We start from the raw sequence: 15,909 nt of genomic DNA on the forward strand, positions 1-15,909 counted from the left end.
AAATATTCTTTTTTTAAAAAGGGAAAGTGAATATAATCTTACATAATTTTTTTAAATTGTCAAGACTTTTTTTATTTAAGTAATCTTTTAAAATTTCAATTCAATGGATCCTTCAATAGATTTTTATAGTCTGTAATCTGGTTTATTCTCGCTAATCTCTATTATAAATAAATTTGATTTTTTTATTCATCGAACAACTTAACAGAAATTATTCGTCCTTTAATTATAAGAAAGAAAATTAATAATTTTCATACTTATTAAGATTGAGAATTATATGTATTTAATTTTTTAATTTCATATAAAATAATTAGCACAATTACAAATATATCTTTAGCTAAATTATCATTCTTTAATAATATAAAATAATTATTATAGTGATAATTTTAAAATAAAGATATTAAATATAATTAAATTTATTAACATTTACTTATATTTAATTTTTTTTTTAAAAATAAGTTTGTTTATAACTAAGACAAGTTGTACATCAGATGTTTCATAAATAAAAAAATTTCAAATTTATTTATAATATAGATGGATGGTGTAATTAGTAAGTAATCTTTTAAAAAATTCATAATCTCTTTATTAAAAAAAGTCTAAGATAAGATAGCATGGACGCCATAGTAAAATAACTTGTATCCGTGAATTTGATTCAGAAAATCTGTTTTTATTGAATTTAAGTTTGTGTTTGGATTTTATTCGATTAATATTTTATTATTTAATTTTGATATTTTAAAATATTTAATATATGGTCAATATTTTAATATTTTAATTTATATTTATTATTTTAGTTTGAAATTTTTTAAAATTATTTTATTTTATTATTTATAATTTAATTTAATTTTTGAAAGAATTTTTTTTATAAAAAAGAGTTTCATTAATTAAATGGTGGTGGATGCAGAATATCGAACTCAAACTGAATTCGTTTGAGACGATTCGAGTTTGACTTTCGGGAGTTAAAAACCGTCCAAAAAAAACTCGGCTCTTGATGCCTATCTAACCTAATTTGGCCAACCTTCACACAATAATACATTTCTCGCTTAAAACATTGCATGATATCACTTAATCAGGTTTAGTTATATGTACTCTATAGTTGTAGGACAAGTAAATTCACTGTTTCTTCCAACCAACAAAAGTCACAAACATCACATATGTGTTAGTTTGCGAACCCATGCCTTGTCTTTTCAGTCACTTATTTATCATATATAATGATGCAAATAGTAATTAACAATAATAATTCAAAAATAAGTTTGGCTTAAGAAATTAATGTTTTATAAGTAATTTATTTTTTATTTTAAATAAGAATATTTATTGAAAAAATCTTGAATAAGATTCTTTAAATTAGCTAACAGCTGTAACTAATATATGATAAATAAGTCAATGAAAGTTATCAATAATCTTTAAAAATTGTTAACATGTGCCTAAGTGCAGAAGTTGAAAACCTGAACGTATTTTGATTTTAATATTGAAAAAGTAAAAAGTAATTTTATAAGTGTAAAATTAATTTTAATATGTTTAGTTTTTTTTAATATGAAATTAATTTTATCTTAAGAATTTATAATAGATGAAGTTAAAATTTATAACTTTTAAATTTAAACGTGATTGAGTAAAAAGATAATTAAATGCACTTTTTATATTTAAATTTAATTTTATATCATAATTAATTTACTTAAAATTAATATTTGTCTCTACAATGCTAAAGAAATACTCAATATGTGCGTTTACTTCTTACAAGTCTAAAATTTGCTTCTTGTTATATCTGTAAAAAAAAATCTACGTGACAAAGCCTCGTTAATTAGGTTTCTTATGTTGCCTCTTATGTTTAGCTCTCATGTTGAATTCTCATGTTGAATGAGTATTTTCTTGTTCCTAATTCCATAATATTAAGGTATTTTTTGAACTTATAGTTTGATAATAAAAAATATGTATGATAATAGTTTTTTTATCACGAATTTATAATTTATTTTATTAATTTATAACTTATTTTTTAGACGATATTTTAAATAGGATTTTAGTTTATAGTTTATAATTTTTTCTTTCATTTTTATCCTTATTATTTTAACCAAAATTTACTGTTACCCTTTATAATTTATTTTATTTAAATAAAATAATTATATATTAAATATCTTTTATGTCATTTTAATTTATCAATTAATTGAACAGCTAATTTTACCAAACACTTCAATTAACATATCAGCTATAAGTTATAAACTATCAGTCATCAATCATAAGTCATAAGTTATATAAGCTATAAGTTAACTTATCAACCAACCGGTCATTTTACCAAATAGAACCTAAGTAAAGGAGTATAAGGTCCTATTTTTTTTTTATCTTTTTAAAAATTGTTTGGAATAAAATATTTTAATTTAATTTTTTAAAATTTATATTTATTTTTTTAAAAACCAAAAAAAGATAAATAATTTCGATAATACTTTATAGCAAAAAAAACAATTTTTTGAAATTTTTTAAAAAAGAAAAATAGTCGAGAAATTTAGTTTTCTTAAAAGCCCCATAAATTGACAGCTTTACTTCTTATTCTCGTCTAAGTTGGGGGTGTATTTAGCAACCTAATAAGATGATTACACGTGACGAATATGTCAGGTCCAACAACTATTATGGAGAATGAAGATTATATGATGAAAAGCGAGATCATAGCCACGATATAATACCAATGACATTGGAGAAAAATTGTCATTCCTTCATTTATGGACCCAAATAAGGTTTTATGACATCAATTACAAGAATAGACATGTCTTAAAGAAACACATGATCCGAAAAAATGATAGAAGGAGAATCGTTAGATGACATAACAAATTATACTTTGACACCAATCCCATCAAACATCTATCATGCATAAGAAGGTTTTACGTTCTCAAAATCTTATAACATGACTATAAAAAGGGAAGGCAGACATAAAATCAAGGTGCACAGTTTTAAATCTAAAAGACATACTACATCTGATAGTCACTAGCTTGAACGTCAGAGTGAATGCATCTACCACCCCTTCTTTGATGCTAGACTAGACTTAAAGCACTTTACAATTTCCTAAAAACAATCTAGAATTGATTAATATTACACCTACATAGTGACTCCTATTCAAAAGGATCATTGGCACCATTTGGGATAATGTTCATCCAACGTTTCAACACTCTATTAAAACACCAGAATGATGAACCATAAAAATAACCACTTAAAACTCCAATCGTGATCGTCAATGCGTAGCTAGAGAGATTATGCGGGTAAATCACAACCTCAATGATGGATTCACAACATTCACCTTGCATAAAAAAGATCTGACTCCACCTTTATCGATGATAGAGGTCGTCCCTGCCTCTCCAGCAAACCATGAGCATCAACTACCTATAGGGGTACCGTACCAGTTGATGAAACCTTTTTTCCACCTCTACCAAGAGATGGTGTCTCATTACAAGTCATCATTCTAAAAGCACTAATGACTAACGCTTAAATGAATAAGTTGTTGATAGATCTGTCGATGGAGGTCCAAAGACAATCAACATCAATGGAACATCAGAATAAATAACTCCAAGAAATCAAAATAATTGATCTCGACAATCTCTTGCCATCAAGACCCATGAGGGGAACGAATCGGGTCCCAATGACATAATGATAAACTACATCTAAGATCAACATATTCATCCCAACACCACCGACCAAATGGCCACCAAAGGCGTAGAACACATTCTCCGGTCCCAAAAATACATTCCCCTTTCTAAATAAGAATCTACGGGCCACCATCTAAGGCATCACCATCATTGTCGCTTGCACATCTCGCCTTCCTCGTCCTTCAATGTTTATGAAAGAAGCTGTAGAATTTCTTTTAGAAACCCTTTAAACATGAGAATCAATGAATATTTCATACAGAGGAAACTCCTACAATCGTTGGGAATGGGAACCTACAACGGAACTATCGACCCTGATGAACATGTGGAACTCGATGACGTCCTCCTAAATTTCAGAGAAGCAAGGGGTCTAAAGAAATCCAAGTTATTTGTTCTCACCCATAATATTGGCGCCATGGCTTGGTTCATAGAATTGAGAAACGAATCAACTAGTTCATAGGGAGAGCTTCACCAATGGTTCTCCACTCATTTCATAGTGTCCCAAACACAACCTAAGTTGATAGAAATTTTTGGCTCGATCCGACAATAGAAGGATGAATCCATATGATCTTACATCGAAAGGTTCAACAAGGACGTTATCCTAGTCAACAGAACCAACAATGAAATAAATAAACATATGTTGAGGCTCAGACTCCAATTTGGATATAATTTCGAAGAAAGCACTGGGATCGAGGCCCTGGAAAACGTTCGCAGTTTGTTGGCAAGAGTTACACAGTACATACATGTCGCAACGCGAAAAACAACCGGCGGAAAAAAACAGTTTACAAAGCCACCACCGACGCTATTCATCCTATGACGGAAAGGAAGCGCATGACTAACCTAAGAAAGGGAAAGGAAAGGTCTTACGACCAGAGATTACAAGGTACGGGAGTCGGTTACGCAAGGGGAAGGTATTAGCACCCCTCACGTCCGTCGTACTCGACGGGATCCACGCTCAAAAGAATAGGAAAAGAATAGAATAAGGTTGCTAATAAACTGCTCAAAGAAATTGCACAAACTGGAATAATAAAACAGGTGAAAGAAGATGGAGGAAGCGGACTCGGCAGGATGTCGCATCCTGGGCCTACGTAGTTTGTCAGAAACAAACATCAGAGTCAACGTAGTTCGGGGAATGGGAAACATGCTCGCTAGGACATCGCATCCTATGCCTACGTATCTTCTCTATCCAGAGAAAGAATCAGAGCACCCGTAGCTCGGCTAACGCACGCCGAAACAAAACACCAAAAAGAGACGCGGAGACGTCAAAAGAAACACTCAAAAGGAAACAGAATGCCAAAACATGGGCTTATATCCGACTCCAAACAAACAACACAAACAAGGAAACATAATGCCAATGCATGGACTTATATCTAACTCCTAACAACAACAAACAAACAGGAAACAGAATGCCAATACATGGACTTACATCCGACTCCAAACAATAGCACACACTAACTAGCGAACACCAAAGAAAAGGGTTATTAGATTGACAAACTAATAGGGAGTCTGGAACTCGAGCCTAATAGTTGTCACACAAACACAAAGAGACGCTGAGACGTCAAAAGAAACAAAAAGGTTGAAAAAGAAAAAAGGGCCCGGAGAGATCTCGCTCGATCTCCTGCCTACGTATCTCATCTGGTATGAGAATCAGGGCAATGTAGTTCCCCTTAACAGGGGAAAGGAGACAACAAACTAATAGGGAGTCTCAGACTCGAGCCTAATAGTTGGCACACAAACACAAAGAGACGCTGAGACGTCAAAAGAAGCAAAAAGGTTGAAAAAGAAAAAAAAAGGGTGCCCGGAGAGATCTCGCTCGATCTCCTGCCTACGTATCTCATCTGGTATGAGAATCAGGGCGACGTAGTTCCCCTTAACAGGGGAAAGGAGACAACAAACTAATAGGGAGTTTGGAACTCGAGCCTAATAGTCGCCACACAAGCAAAAAAGAGACGCTGAGACGTCAAAAGAAACAAAAAGGTTTAAAAAGAAAAACGGGCCCGGAGAGATCTTGCTCGATCTCCTGCCTACGTATCTCATCTGGTATGAGAATCAGGGCGACGTAGTTCCCCTTAATAGGGGAAAGGAGACAACAAACTAATAGGGAGTCTCATACTTGAGCCTAATAGTTGGCACACAAACACAAAGAGACGTTGAGACGTCAAAAGAAGCAAAAAGGTTGAAAAAGAAAAAAAAAGGCCCGGAGAGATCTCGCTCGATCTCCTGCCTACGTATCTCATCTGGTATGAGAATCAGGGCGACGTAGTTCCCCTTAACAGGGGAGAAACACTCTCCTAACCAGAGACCAGGGAAACAACAAACTAAAAGGGAGACTAAGACTCGAGCCTAATAGTTGTCATGCAATCCATAATCCCTAAGTTGAGATCTCTAATCAGAACCTAACTCACATAGGAAGCAAGTCGATTCAGAGGAAAGCAACTAAACACCAACACAAGTGAACAAGCATCACACACTATATACATACAAGAGGCCCAAGCAATGAGTAGGCTTTAGTCAAGAGGGGTCATATCAACCTCGACAAACAAGCCAATCTGTAAGGGTAATTAACTGGGGCTCTTAACCACTAACATTGAACGTTAGGGTGAGCAGATCAAAATGGTAATGAGGATGAGACCTCATGCTCTTAACCCTGGCCAGGGTGAGCTCATGACAATGAAAGCGTGGGGATCCAGAAAGAGGGACCCTATTCCACTTGACTGGCTCTATACAAAGATCTTGGGTACATGTTCTAGAGCATCAGCACGTAGTGCGAGCATAAAGAACGACTCACTGAATAACAGGGGATTGATTGCTGATCCCTTCTATCTGTCAATTGCCTCTTCACTTAGGAGGACTTATCAAGTAGCATACCTCACTTGGAGGTCTTTGGCACAAATGTAAACAAACACAATCAGAGCCTCATAAGGAGGACTTCAACCAAAATGCCTGCCAAAAAGGTGACAGGACTTCCAGACTACATGGAGTAAGAATGCTAAACTACCTCAGTGGTGTATCAACCACAATCCAAAGCTTAAGCAAAAGAAAATCTAGCAAGCAACTAATGTACCTGTACAAAAGCTAACCAGTTAGTATCTCAGACAGAAAACCAACAGACAAACAGCAGAACTTTCCCATATTTACAACTCAATGAGCAATGTTCAAGCAATTAAATGAAGCAATGAGCTCAATACTTAGAATCCTACAAAACAATCAAAGGTTAGAATTCATATAATTTGTATCTCACAAAGTGAGACCAAACCAATCATCAAGGCTAATGTCCAAACCTGAAACACAAAGCACAATTAGTTATGTACAAAAACACTAGTGCAAAGACTAGGTCCAAAACCAAACCAAATGGTCAAAACAGAGGTCAATCTTTTGCATAATGCACACTTAAACATGTCACAAGATGTCCTCAAAAGGACCAGCATCAATTCACAAGGCAAATGCATCAAATGATCAATGTAAAGCAAAGACCAACAAATGAGCACAAAATGGACATCCACATTAGAAAATCCAAATCAAAACAGAAATGCATCCAATGGCTATGAAATGTTTTATGCAAGCTACTCATTTTATGAACAAACATCATGCAAAGAATTAGATCCAGAAGAGTTCAAATGATATGTAAACAAAAATGCACAAATGCAATACCAAAAATGTGACACAAATTGTCACAACATATCTTCATGTGTCCAAAACAGTGATATCATATGATAAAAATCCCAAACCAAAGCTCAAAAATTATATCACATGTGAAGATTAAGCACACCAAATTTCAGATCAATTGGATTAAAGATGAGCATTTCACAAATCATTGAATTCAACATGTCAATATGGCAGAAGGTTCAAACAAAAATTCACAATTAAAAATCCAGCAACAAACAAATCATGAAATAACTGCCATAAAAAACTAGAGATCAAAACAAAATTGTGGAAAAAAATTGGGATCAATTTGGACATTTTTTCAATTTTTAATGATTTTTTAAAATTGAAGAAAATAATGTGACATATTATGAAATAATGGAGGGAAAATGAAATTTGAATAAAATTCAGAATATGCATCTACCAGAGATCGAACTCGCGCGCTCAGGAAATGAGAATTCGAATTAAATTCTGAAAACGCACAAGCCAGGACTCGAACTCACGCACGCCAGGGTCCAAAATGCTCATGAAACGCTGCGTTTCAAGAATCCGCAGGTAAAACCCTAGGGCCATAACCAGACGCCAGAACAGTAGTTCCGGTCGTCTTCTCCGGTGGAATTCCGGCGGAGCAACATGAAAATTTTCCAGATTTCAACAAAATGTACACCGTTCGAAAGCTCTTCCAGCACACATTCCAAATATCATACTCACTAATCCTAATTCTTCCTATATTTTCTGGATCGAAGGCAAACATTTTCATGAGCAAAACTTTAATTCATCACCACATGCTCATTTCTTAACCGTTTTCAAATCTAAACATATCAGCATCATCTACGAAGCAAGATCTACATGATTATGGCAAGAAAATAGCAAAAGAAGAGGATCAATTTTTCATCACCTGGAAATGGCAGTTACTGCACACGCGTGTTCAAGCTTCCAAACTCTCCAGATCTCCTCCTATGCTTATGCCTTGAAGCTTTGTGCAAGAGTAATCCACTGAAACCACTCGAATCTAGCTTAATTTTCAACTTCCATCAACATGTTCATGTACTTGTGTAGCTCGAATTCTTGCTCAATTCTTCAAACTAGTGGTTGGATCTTACTCAGTGATGCTCCATGATCATGATTATGCAAAGAAATTGAACGTTTATGTGAAGAAAATTGAAAATCAAAGTGAGAGAATTTTGGAGGGAAATGGAAATTCTAGATCTAAAAAGTTAGTTATGAGCAAAACAGTTAGGGTTTGGCTTTTATATCATGTGTTAATCACAATGCTAATCCACTTAGGCCTTGGTTAATCATGATTAGTGAATTTTGAAGTAATTGCAAAAAAATGAATAATGCACCATTATGCCCATGCAACACGTCCAAATTCTCATGCAAAGCCTTGAAGTCACTTAATATTAACCAAGGGTCATGATGGAAATGGTATTTTTCTTGTATCTTGAACCAAATTTGAATTGTGAGATTTCCCTCCAAAATACACATGTGTGAACAAGTGGTCATATGAGCTTCTTTCATGCAAGGAAATGATTCATTTGGAAAGTATTGGTCACAAGGAGCATCTTGCAAAAAGAGTGGACCAATTTGGAGTTTTGAATCAAAAGTTATGCCATGTTGAACTTCCATGCATACTTTGTGATCATTCGGCCATAACTTCTCAACCAATTATCAGATGGACATGATATAGGACTTTTTGAAAAGGGGGGAGAAATATCTTCAACTTTCATGTTCACCAAAAATCTATTTGAAGCTTCTTTGATGTTTAAAAGTCAAGTTGAATGTGAACTAGAAACTTGCCATTTTTGGAAACTTGAAATTACAGGTCACTTTCCATTTTTGGAAACTTTTGCCATGGCTTCAAAATCTTCAAGATAGATGTTTAAAATGACAAATGGACCTCTTTTGAACATGATTGAGGTGTCTCAACTCATTTCCCCACCTCATAGCCCTCAGTTGACTGCACAGTTGACTGGTTTGGTCCTCAGATGACCTTGAAATGCTCTGATCAGCTTGAGCCTCTACCACTTGGGGAAATTGCTCAAAAATAAAACCCTAGCTCATGTAAGCTTCTCATAACAATCATGTGATCCTCATCCCAAGAAAATACCTCATCTCTTTGAGAAGCCCTGATTGGAAGAATTGCACTAATTAGGGTTGACCAGAGGTCAAAACCCTAATCTAAAGGAACTTGAGAATGAATCATGAAACCCTGGATGATGATAGAACCATGATGATGGTAATGTATCCTTGCAAACAAGATAAAGCTCAAGACCTTAGAAGAACCAAGAAACCCTAATTGGAGTGCAAACCCTCAGATGGTTGATCATTCATTCATAGTAACCCTCAGGCCCGAATCATGTAACTTCTCCATCTTTGAAAAGACTCTGGAGGATGACTTTTTATTTCCAGATGATATGCAAAATGCAATGCCTAATGCTCTAAAATATGAAATGCAATATGCCAAACTAGTCCCAAGAAGAGGAGGGCAAATTTTGAGGTGTTACAATACAGTACTATGACAAATTGGCGTAAGTAGGGAAATCTATGGAGGAAATTCAGAAAAGACCGAGATAGGAAAATGGGAGATGATGAAAGAGTATAGAACAAAGGAGTGAAGGAAAGAAAGATATGTGATCAGGTAGGGAAAGTAAGGGACCATCCTCATCTAGATATTGAGATTTCACACCTTTGAACACTTCAAATGAGCATATTTTACAAGAACGAATTAATGTAAAGATTCAAGAAGAACAGGTAGAAACACCGAAACTGATATAGGAACGTCCCAACATCGATAAGTCTCAGCATTTATGCTTGCACTAAATAAATGGTCAAGATTCCTAAGATTGCATACAACTGAAGGATACCATATAAGATCTGGTCCAAAAAAGGAAATATCATGGTTTGGCCCTCAGAACAAGAGCAAATCTAAAGAAAAAAAATTCAAAAGAATGAAGCCCAGAGAGAAAAGGAACCAAAGTGATCCATGTGGTCAAGAAAGAGAAACAATATGATGAAGACGAAGATAAATAGCTACCAGTGGCATATAGGCCTCTCTTTATTGGCTAAAAAACTAAAAACCTTTTTAAGGCCTAGATAACTGATTATGAGATTGTCTGATCAATTGGAGGGATTTTTACAACTAAATAATTGATCATCTCTAATCAACTAAATAATCGATTACAATTTTGTAGCGAGGTATTCGTTACCATTAGAGATATTGACTAAATCCAAGGTAAATCATACAAGTTGAGTCGCCACCGCACTTCTATTTATCCAAAGGAATGGTTAGAAAGCGAACAAAAACCTAATAGTTTTATCGAATCAAAAACTAGTAAAAGAGAGTCAGAGATCTGGGTAAAGGGGTTGGTTATGCAATGGGAAGGTGTTAGGCACCCAAAACATCCTAGGCACTCCTAGGGAGCCCTTTTCATACTTGTTGTAAGGTTGTTGTTTTTGTGAAAATTTGTTTGTGCAAACATGATTGAAGAGATGAGAAGAGAATATACAAGTTATTTACATTTTGTGTTTGGATGGATAAACCCATTGCCTACGTACCATCTTAAAAAAGATTAGGATCAAAACCTCGTAGTTCGGGGTAAAAATCTCAAAAATGAGTTGGTGAATTGATTGGCCCAAAAACCTTAAGGTCTTTTGTTATCCAAGGGAGAAAACTCAACCTAAAACCACAAATCCACCATGTGAGGATAACTTCAACATGCTAGTGAGGGGTTAACCCTATAATAAGCATGGAAGACTCATTGTCCATCACTAAGGATATAGGTGAGTATTACATCTACCTCAAGGATAACTCAAACCTAATAGCTAAAGGTTATGAAAAGTTTTTGATTAAGAAGTGGCCATTGAAACCACAAAAAGCATTTGAATGGGTTATATTTACCAATGAAAAGTGTTTACAAAATATGGTCAAAGTTGACTTAAAAGTTCAATTCAAAATAAGTATTATGAAAAGAGAGTTTGAAAATCAAAAGCATAAGGCTTAGGTTTCTAATGTTTGAAAACAATGGTTAAATGTTTGCACAAAAAGTTTTGGCTTGGGTTAGAGTGGAGAGAAGAAGAAGAAGGGCTAAGATCCTAAGCAATGCAAAAATGAGGGATAAGAACAAAACCACAAAAAGAGTTCCTCTCTTGAGATCATATGGATGATCCAAGTAGCTCCCATCCTTTGGAATAAGCAATCACATAAACATGAACTCAAGCAATCATCAATCAAATGAACTCTTGGAAGGCTCTTCAAGGCATTTTGTAACTCTTTCTCTTAGAAGCTCATGGCAATGGTTCCCCAAATTTGAATCAAGGTGGAATCCCTAGTACAAGAACACACACATCAAAGAGTTTTATGAAGCAAATCAAGAATGGACAAGAGTGAGTTTAGAGGTTGGGTCCTTCATGATCATCTTCAACATTAAGGTCCTTTTACTCCAATTTTTTTTTTGCATAGGGAATGTCCTAGAAACTAAGTCCATTTGTCCATTTCTTTGCATTTGGTTCACAACAATCAAAAACAAAACACAAGCACAATGATATATATACAATTATGTGCTCAAGTGAGCAAAAGGAAAATTGCATTAACATAAACATGTGCTCAAGTGAGCAAAGGAAAAAGCAAATGGATAATATGTGTAAGAATAGTAAATTGCATTAAAAGTAAAGAGCAAAAAGTAAATGTTAATGGTTAATGATTAGTGTTAGTAGTTAGTGTGCCATAAGGAAAATTTAGCGCTATGTTAAGCAATCGTAATTGGACTTATGTAGAAGTCACAACTATCTGAGGACGGTCAATAATAATGTAGGCAACAACACAAGTTAGAAGTCTTGATTAGTGAACCAAGTTCCAACAACTTGCCATGCCAAAAAGAAGAAGAGAATTGATCTTGTATTGGTTTAAGTCTTTTGCATAATTTAGGAAACAACCTATCCTTAATGCAAAGCCATTCACTTGATCAATTGATCAAGATGAATTAGATTTGAATCAAGGAAGGTTAAGTCTCCCTAATCAATGCTAACTTATCAACCTTCAACTCATTGATCAAAAAAGAAAACGAAGAAGAAAGAGATGAATAATGGAAAAGGAAATGGAAAGAATAAAGTGCATAAGGTGAAATAAAATGTACCAATCCATGTGTGTTGACCAAATGACATTGAAAGTCAAAGTCAAACAATGAGAAATCAGAAATGAGATGAAGATTGGAGGTCAAACAAATAAGAAAAATATTTTTGGCATTTTTAATATTAAAATAAACTTGAATTAAAAATAAAAGAAAGGTCAAACTTCAAAATCACTTCAAATCAACCTTGAAAGGTCCAAGTGATTTATCCCAAGTTCAACAAGGTCAAACAAAGTTTGATAAAAATTTCAGCATTTTTAAAAGTCAGAAACTATTTTTAATCAATTAAAAATGAATAAAAATAACCTAATTGAACTAAAATCTCAAATAAATCTCATATCAATTAAAAAATTTATGAGAATATTTTTCATAGATTCATCATCATTCAAATAGGTTAGGAAAATATTTTTGTATTTTTTGAATATAAAAAACTATTTAAAATGAATTAAAAATAACCAGAAAAGAGAAAATTCATAAAAAATATCAAATGACAATAAAAAATATTAAAAATCAAAATCAGAAACTAGAATTTATTTGGAGAAGAATGCAATTGGTCCCATATTTTTTGGATTTAAAATGAAGAAGATATGAAATTTTGAAAATAATGGAAATAAAAGAAATAAAATGGAAATTACAAAAATCAGAAAAAACCACAAGTGTCTGATCAAGCCTCATTAATTGACGTGGTTGATCAGACGGATGTGAGATGCGTGCGCATGGAAGGCATGAGTCAACTGAGAGATATCCAGCATTATTGAAAGTCATAAGATCCAAAGGACACGATTCAATCTGGAAACATGATCAAACGGTCTGGATTTAAACTGGTGAACGGACGATGGTGTACACCACCGTCTTTTCCGGCGAGTACATGAACTCCGGCCAGAGTTGCAGGTTCACAAACCTCAACCAAAATTCACGATCCATACATTAAAATGAAGCTGGGGTGATGTACATCACCCCTGTAACCTTGAATCACACTCAAAATTCCTATAGAGTAAGAAATCTGAGCTGGAAGATTCAGGTATTAAAAATGCAGTTCAATAAAACACGAAATCAAAGCCACCACTGGCTTGCCTCTCAAGTGAGGACTTCAGAAAACACAATGGCCAGGCAAATAGATCAAAGAGTGGTGAGTTTCGAAGAGAAAACCAGTTGAAGAACAACCTTGGATTGTGAAGATCTGAACTCTTTTCCTTGCTTCCTTTGGCCAAACAGAGCTTCAATGGATTATGAGAGAGAGGTCTAGGAACTTTAGATCTAGAAATTCAACCAGATTTAGTTGAATTTCAGATCTGAGAAATTGAAGAAAATTGAAGTAGTTCCTTTAGGTGTGGCTCGGGTTCGATTTCTGCAGCACTTCAGGTTGATTCATGGATGCAATTTGAATGGAGTGAGGCTCTTATTTATAGATGGAGAGGCAAGGCAAGTGTGATCAAAGCCGTGTGCATGGAATTGGATATTCATTGCATGGGCTTGCATGATCATTCAAAAGGCCCAAATTCAATGCCAAATGCACTCTGAAGCATAATTGAGCTGAAATGGTCGTGGATTTGGCAATGCACAAGCTTGTATAATGAGTTTCAACATGTTATGCATAATTATGCGTAAAACTCCTCCTCTTCGAAAATGCCATTTGCAAAATCCAAACATGAGCATGTGAGTAATGGTTGGAAAGGTCTTGATGTAAGGAACAAATGTTATGTTGGACAAAAATCCATTTGAAAAGTGGAAATTGGTGAAATTTGAGTTTAAAGTGTAAGGTGCAAAACATGCAAAGGCAAAGTTTCTAAATTTGGCCAATGTTCAAGCCCTTCTGTTTTAATGATGCAAGACTCAAATGAAAAAATCTCCAACATCAAAGTTGTATATCTTTTTCAAGACAATCAAAATGGACTTAAATTTTGCATTATTTGAATTTTTGATGAAAGAGTTATGGGCATTTAAAGTTGGATTTTTTTGCCTTTCAATGCATTTGGTCCAAAGTGACCCATAATGTTTTGCATTATCACATGTATTTCCTTTGAGATTTTGAAATTTTGTTCAACATAACATTTGAATTATACATATTAAGATTTCCAATTCATTTTATCCCACCTCAAAATCATGAAAAATGAATGAGTTATGTTCTTGGGAAGTTGACCTAAAATTAGGGTTTCAGTCAAAATGACCTATAATGTCTTAGAATGGGAGATGACCTTACAAGCTTCAAATCAATTTTTGATGAACATGAAAGTTGTTCATATTGTCCTTAAGAACATTTTTTCTTTTGGGACCATCTCCATTTGACTAACACATGAAACGTTAGGTCTCAGTGCATTTCAAAATAGTTAGATGAATTGACTGATCAACTTCTCAAGTCCACAACTCATATCTTGATGAATTGATGATTGAGGACACTCAAATAAGTTCAAATATGCATGAAATGATGAATTAAATAACTTCCCTTGATTTCATTTGATCATGGGCCGAGGTTGCTTCAAGAGCAAGGCATTATGGTACACAGATGAATTAGGGTTTCCTTTGGAAACAAACCTCAAACTCTTTGACTTGCTTTGATCAAAATGATGGATTGAGATGCTAGGGAGGCATATTTGATGGATGAGAGCTTTGGGAACCATTACCATGCTTGCTTTCATCTTCTCTTGGCCATACCTTTGTACTTATGATCTCCTAGAGGCTTTTGACCTTGTGATTGCTCAAGCTACAAACAAAAGATGTTAGTGACATATTTTTGTGCTTTTGGTTAATAAACAAAAATGAGAAAAGAAATGATATACAATTCAAGCATGCTTGGTGATCTCAAACCACTCATAAGAGGTCCCACCCAAAGGCAAGGAGCCAAGATGCTTATGATCCTTGAGGCAATGCAAATGCAATGTTATAATGCCATGAGGGATCTTAGGGACAAAATTGGGGTCTTACACAGCTAAAACTTGTTGGAACCATTATAATGATTATTACTAAAGTATGATTATTACAGACAAGTTTAGAAACAAATACCATCAATACAAATAAATGTATAAATAGTAAAGTGGCAGCATGTCACAAGAAAAATGGAGGCAACAATGTATAACACAATTGTCTTTTTCTGCACAAATCAAGAAACCAGTAATGAATATTTTCTTTAATTTACTATTGCAGCTCAACAAGCAGTAGCAGGCAAATGCAAATGACTTCACATGAGTTGTATACCAACGATATATCTCCACCATAAAGTTGCATGAACCACTTTAGTGTTTCATAGAAAATAATAGTTTGTTCAAATTACGCTATGCTGCAACGGTTTTATCAAAATTCAACAAAGGTATAATGTTATAGCCTCTATTTAACAACAATGTACCACTTTGATATTACTGTCTTCTTTTAACTGCGCCTTTTTCGGGAAGATCTATATTATAAGTTTCCTTACAAAAATGTGTAATTTTTGAAAATTTACTTTTGCATGAACTAAACAATTTGTTGAAGTATGTTTATTCATAACTTCTGAATCATTTATCACAACTAAAGAGCTCTAGGAATCA

The sequence above is a fragment of the Lathyrus oleraceus genome, chromosome 4, assembly GCF_024323335.1.
Source record: "Lathyrus oleraceus cultivar Zhongwan6 chromosome 4, CAAS_Psat_ZW6_1.0, whole genome shotgun sequence".
Classification (NCBI taxonomy): Eukaryota; Viridiplantae; Streptophyta; class Magnoliopsida; order Fabales; family Fabaceae; genus Lathyrus; species Lathyrus oleraceus.